Source organism: Dysidea avara, chromosome 4 (genome assembly GCF_963678975.1).
Source record: "Dysidea avara chromosome 4, odDysAvar1.4, whole genome shotgun sequence".
In the NCBI taxonomy this organism is placed as follows: Eukaryota; Metazoa; Porifera; class Demospongiae; order Dictyoceratida; family Dysideidae; genus Dysidea; species Dysidea avara.
Genome location: NC_089275.1, coordinates 43,812,960 through 43,818,959, shown reverse-complemented (window position 1 = coordinate 43,818,959; position 6,000 = coordinate 43,812,960).

Below are 6,000 nucleotides of genomic sequence, written 5' to 3'. Positions count from 1 at the left end.
AAGGGAATGGGTAATGGAAGTAAAAACTAAAACCCAAAGGGAGCGAGCGATTACGTGACTTTAATCTCTAGTATCCATGGGAACAGACTAATGATGCTTACCTGTTATCATGAAAGACACAATAATTATGGAGGGGCACGTAGCGTCCCTCTATCTCTGATACAAGATTTTAATCTCTGATATCTATTGGTTTGGCTAAACTAAACTTTTCTGCATAGATACTGTAGAGTAAGCCACCAATGTTTGACCACCATCGGTTCGGACGCGATTTTTCTTTAAACCCGCAAAGAAAATTTCTGCTTTTGCTATGCCTTTGGAGAGGTCTAGGCCATAAACTCTTGCATGCAAAATTTCAGACCTGCAGCTTTCTTCGTCTGGCTGCAGGAGCTGCAAAAGTGACCTGTCCGAATGTACTCAGTTCTCGGACAAAAGTATGTACTATCGGTCGAGTGGCACTGCTCGTAATGCTTGAAGTTGATCAAGTCTTTCTGTGCTTGATATGAAAGAGTAACTCCTATACTCTCCAAATATATGCAGATATTTGGCTTAGTCCTTATTAACTGTGAAATACAAAGCTCCAAAGTCACCTCTGTCGTGCATTTCTTAAATTAGGCCACATGTGAAGCTCGTGCAAATCAAATAGTTACCTATATCAAATTCAAAGTTATTTTTATGAACATTGAGAGCATCAGCTACCGTTCAATAATAAATAGATGCATGCACAATGACCGCACCTTGATTTTTGCCCACATAGCCACATTGCATTTAGGCTTCTCTGACAGTAGCATTCTAACTACTGCACCCAGCACGCACATATACAATCCAAATCCAATTAAATGGGATTTTTACTATCCCCTGTCAAAATTTTCTCTTCAAAATGTCCGAGACATTAGCCAGATCGAAATACTCTAATAGAGCAGTCAATTACTCTAATGTAACAATCAGCCAATGCATTATCACATGTAATCAGTATTAGCCGTTGTAATCAACGAAATTTACATATTAATAGTCTATAGTTGAAGTGAATATGCCTGGGTGTGGCCCTCAGATTTCTGACTGCTCCAATTGTATAATAGGTGACTGTTCTATTAGAGTGTTTCGTTCTGGCTAATGTCCTGGACATTTTGGAGAGAAACTTTTGACATTTTTTAAGACAGGGGTTAGTAAAAACCCCATTTAAGTGGATTTGGATTGCATGTGTATGTGTGTGCTGGGTGCAGTAGCTAGACTGCTACTGTCAGGGAAGTCTAAATGCAATGTAGCTATTCGGGAAAAAATCAAGGTGCGGTCATTGTGCATGTATCTATTTATTATTGAAAGGTAGCTGATGCTCTCAATGTTCATAAAAATAGCTTTGAATTCGATATAGGTAACTATTTGATTTGCACGAGCTTCACATGTGGCCTAATTTAAGATTGAACGACAGAGGTGACTTTGGAGCTTTGTATTTCACAGTCAATAAGGACTAAGCCAAATATCTGCATATATTTAGAGAGTATAGGAGTTGCTCTTTCATATCAAGCACAGAAAGACTTGATCAACTTCAAGCATTACGAGCAGTGCCACTCGACCGATAATACAAATTTTTGTCCGAGAATTGAGAACATTCGGACAGGTCACTTTTGCAGCTCCTGCAGCCAGACGAAGAAAGCTGCAGGTCTGAAATTTTTGCATTCAATAGTTTATGGCCTAGACCTCTCCAAAGGCATAGCAAGAGCAGAAATTTTTTTTGCGGGTTTAAAGAAAAATCGCGTCCGAACCGATAGTGGTCGAACATTGGTGGCTTACTCTACTATTATAATTATTATTTTTGTGACCGTCTTGTATATTTTTGTACAGTGTGTAGGTCTTGCCAGGGCTCCTGTACTTTCCACCCTGTGGGTATCAGTACATAGTACCCCTGAGTCTAAACTTCTGTCTTATGTTTATAAAATAAGACATCTCTCATCACATCTGTGTATACAACAGTTGGTATATGCATGCACTTTTACATGTCACTGTGGAAAAAATCCGGGGATAACTAAGGTCGGGTTCGAATTTTGGGAGATACTCTAATAGAGCAATCACTACTCTAATAGAACAGTCACTATTTTATAGAACATTCAATTGTAATTTTTATTATGAATTACAAGCTACTGCATGCCTCACTTAAAAAGCACTGAGTACACTTAGCCATCATAGGCAAACAGATTCTATCTCAGAAACCAAATTTCCAAGGCTAGGTTAGTTGTTTTCAAAGTGTACAGTTAAATAACCAATAAAAATGCTAGCTGTCAGATTCGAACATAGGGAATCTAATTCAAAGATATCCAACCTCAATCTTATGGTCCTGCATGCATTCATCAAGCTATACTGTGGGCACAACTTGGCAGTAGATGTGTATATGTTTACAAATCTCATAGTGTAAGAAGTTATATCACAATTGTGGGGACAATCGAAGTAGCTACACATCCAGCACTATACAGCAAGACCATGCAGTAAACAATCAACAATAGTTGCACAACATGTAAATTACCATCAAATGAACCGATCCACTGATCTGAGTTACAACCATCATTATAAAGTTAATAAAAGTAAATATGCATTGAAGACTGAAAAGGGTAACATTAAAAGTTGTTTACAGAAACTGAGTCATCAACATGTGTAGATGAAACCTTATAAAATGACCTAGAATCTACAGAAGTGATGTCATATGACAGGTCAACAGATAGAATAAAAGGACCTTTTGAACAGGAATTCAGTCTGTCTATAGCCAAATAGAGGATAGGACTCAGTACAGCCAAGCTGAAGATACAGCAGCTAGCAGAAGATTGGACTAAATTGACTATTTTTTGTTACTTCTAATTACTGATATTGCTGTCAATAAAATATCAATATTCTTTATTCATTGAACAGGTCTTTAGAACATGCATGCTGTGTATAAATTAACTCAGACATTTTGAGAGGTCATGCAGCAACAGAGACTTTAAGAATCACCACTGACCGCTCTATAGTGGAAGCTCTATAGCTATACCGTAATCTGCTTTTTTTCGTTATTTGTATGCAAAACTTGTACGAAAATTTCTTACACGAAATTTTTTACATAAGATCGAACTACTCTAATATAGAGCAGTCATTCACGTAAATCATACGAAAATATTTTAACCCGAAAAATTTTATCACGAAATTTTTTGCACGAAAATAAAGCGAATTAGCTACGGTATACAATGGTCACTTTAGGTGGGGACTATTCTACGGAACGGAACGGAACGGAACGGAACGGAACGGAATGATGGACTAAACTGCGGAACGGAATGCTTTCTCAGATTGAAGCTTGCAGCTTACCATTGCTGTACAAGTTATCAGTGGCACTTCCAGCAGGTAATCAAACGTACCCCAAGAAAGATAAAACGAATTTAAGGATCGATTGTGGGTTCTTGTTGGTTGTCATTAGTAACGAAGTACTAATTGTGGGAATAGCTGACTCAATGTGTTCATCTTCGGATATATCAAGTAGGGAACTTAATTTATGACTTTTTTTACTAGTATGTGAGTTATTTTTACTTACTTGACTTTAGAATGTACAGTCTGAGGCCCAGCCTTTCTAATCGGCATAAATCAGTATGTGTATAGCTACACTACAAAGGAAACAAGTATGGTGACAAGCTGAATCAACTCAGTCTAAGCAGAATCTAAAGGAATTTTGTGCAGTGTGTGAGGAGCAAACATTCAGATACCTCAAGGAGGCTATATTGTGAGAACATCAATGATTCATTAACAGAGTAGTGGACTATTGTCAGATATCTCAGCCTGAGTACTGAGTTGAATTCTGAATGGGGTCTATTTTACAGAATGGAATGCTTTCTGAATCAACTTGCAGCTTGGCTAGCTGCTATCATTGCTGAAATTGCATTTTATCAGTGGAACCTCCAGGAAAAATGGAATAGGATAATTATAAAACATTAATTAAGTGATTGTTTAGGTAATCATGACTTTATTCAGTCTAATAAACAATATATGGTTGATTGAGTGAGGTATCACTTTCAGAATGTTCAGACGACCAGTGATGAGATGCATGGATTCATCGAATTTTTGTTGTGGTTGGAGGCATTAAATATCCAAAAGCAAACTGACTATAATATTAATATTAATTCACTTTCTTTATATTTTCTCAATTTTGAGCCTGTATACAAATAATTGAATTTTCCTTGTCAATAGAAATCCTAGAATAAGATGGGAGAGAAACTTATCTTTGTTTACCTATACTGTACAACCAAGAGTTCGTAATACTGATTTGTATGGGGGAGAGTGTCTAACTCTCAGTATGGCCAGTACAAACACCCTGCGTAAAGTTCACCTTTCATCAAATCAACACCTTTACTGGGGGATAGAAAACTGTTGATTAGTGTTGCTGAAGAAGGTAAAGCCTTTGTTCTGAAATAAGGCCGAGGTGTTACTTTAAGCAGGGTGTTTGGTGAATGCGCTCAAGTTAGACACTCTCCACCTTATTATGAACTCTTGGTACAACTTCAAAGGAAAATGAAGAAAACATACAGATGAATCAATAAAATCACTATAGTAAGGTGAATTACAGACTAGTGAGATCTTGGTTAATTAATGACAGTGGTTGGAGATTAAGTGTGGTAGCTTCTTGTTCTTGAATATGTTGCTAAGTGGAAGTACAAATCAAAATGGGATATCAATTTCATTATGAAAAATTTGTATACATAAATAATCTAGCATTACTATTTCATTTGTCCTCCACTTAAACATGCTACAACAGTACTAGTGTCAGTACATTGGCAGTGAGTCTACCTTGAAATCTCAACACTAGAGTAGATCCAACACAGGACAGCCCGCACTGTAACAAATACATGTGATTCCATTGTAATTTCATGGACCAGCTGGACTGGGAATCACTTGAAAATAGACGAACAAATTTAACCTGTTTTGTTTGAAGTGAAGCATGTGAAATGTTACACTTAAGAAATCCTAGGATTCTTAGGTGGCATGTAATTAATGTGAGTATTCCATTTCAGGTCTGACTAGATACATTGAAATTACACACACATCCTGGTCCAAATCACGTTTGCCTGGTGGCTACGGGCATGGTTTCACATGCGGCTTATAATAGAGATTTGGCTGATCTTGGAGTTTTGGCATTTAGCCTGATTCAAGGCTAGCAGTCAGACACATCCTTGAATTGTGCAACAGATAAAATCAGCTCACTATTGAATACGGCATTAGTCCATTGCACCAGCTGTTAATATATAAATAACTCCATGCATACACTTCAGTGATGTTTGCAGAATATACCCTCCTTGCGGTCTGCCAAAATATTTGCTCCTCACACACTGCACAAAATTCTTCAAGTTTTAATTCAGCTGGCTCTTTCCTGTAACCAGTATCTTCCTGCTTGCTTTATTTATACACTGACTTATGACTTGAAAGACTGGCCCAGACTGTTTTCTAAAGTCTAAATAAGAAAAACAGTTCACATAAAGTTCCCTTCCGTATGGATGAACATCACTGATACAGCTCATCCCACAATAATACTTCGTTACTAATGACAACCAACAAAAACCCACAATCGATCCGTTAATTCTTTTTATCTTATGTTTAATCACCCACTGGAGATGCCACTGCTAACTTATAAGGGAAGTTTCAGCAATGGTAAGTTGCAAGCTTCAATTTGAGAAAGCGTTCCGTTCCGTGGTTTAGTCCATCATTCCGTTCCGTTCCGTTCCGTAGAATAGTCCCCACCGTCACTTTAAGCCAATTAGTGTGGATGAAACTTTTTTGTTTTAAGGTTGGCCTTTCTCAGAGCCCAAAGACGCTAAAAATGTACAGTGCCCTTTATTGAAAGGATCCTTTCACTTCACCCTTTTTGTAACTAACTCCCCAACCTTTAATTTAGACAAACACATACAATGTATCACACCTGTGCATTATAATTTGCTTTGTTTATACAAAGACAGACAGTTAATTGAATTACTGTAAACTAATGTATAGAAGTTGACT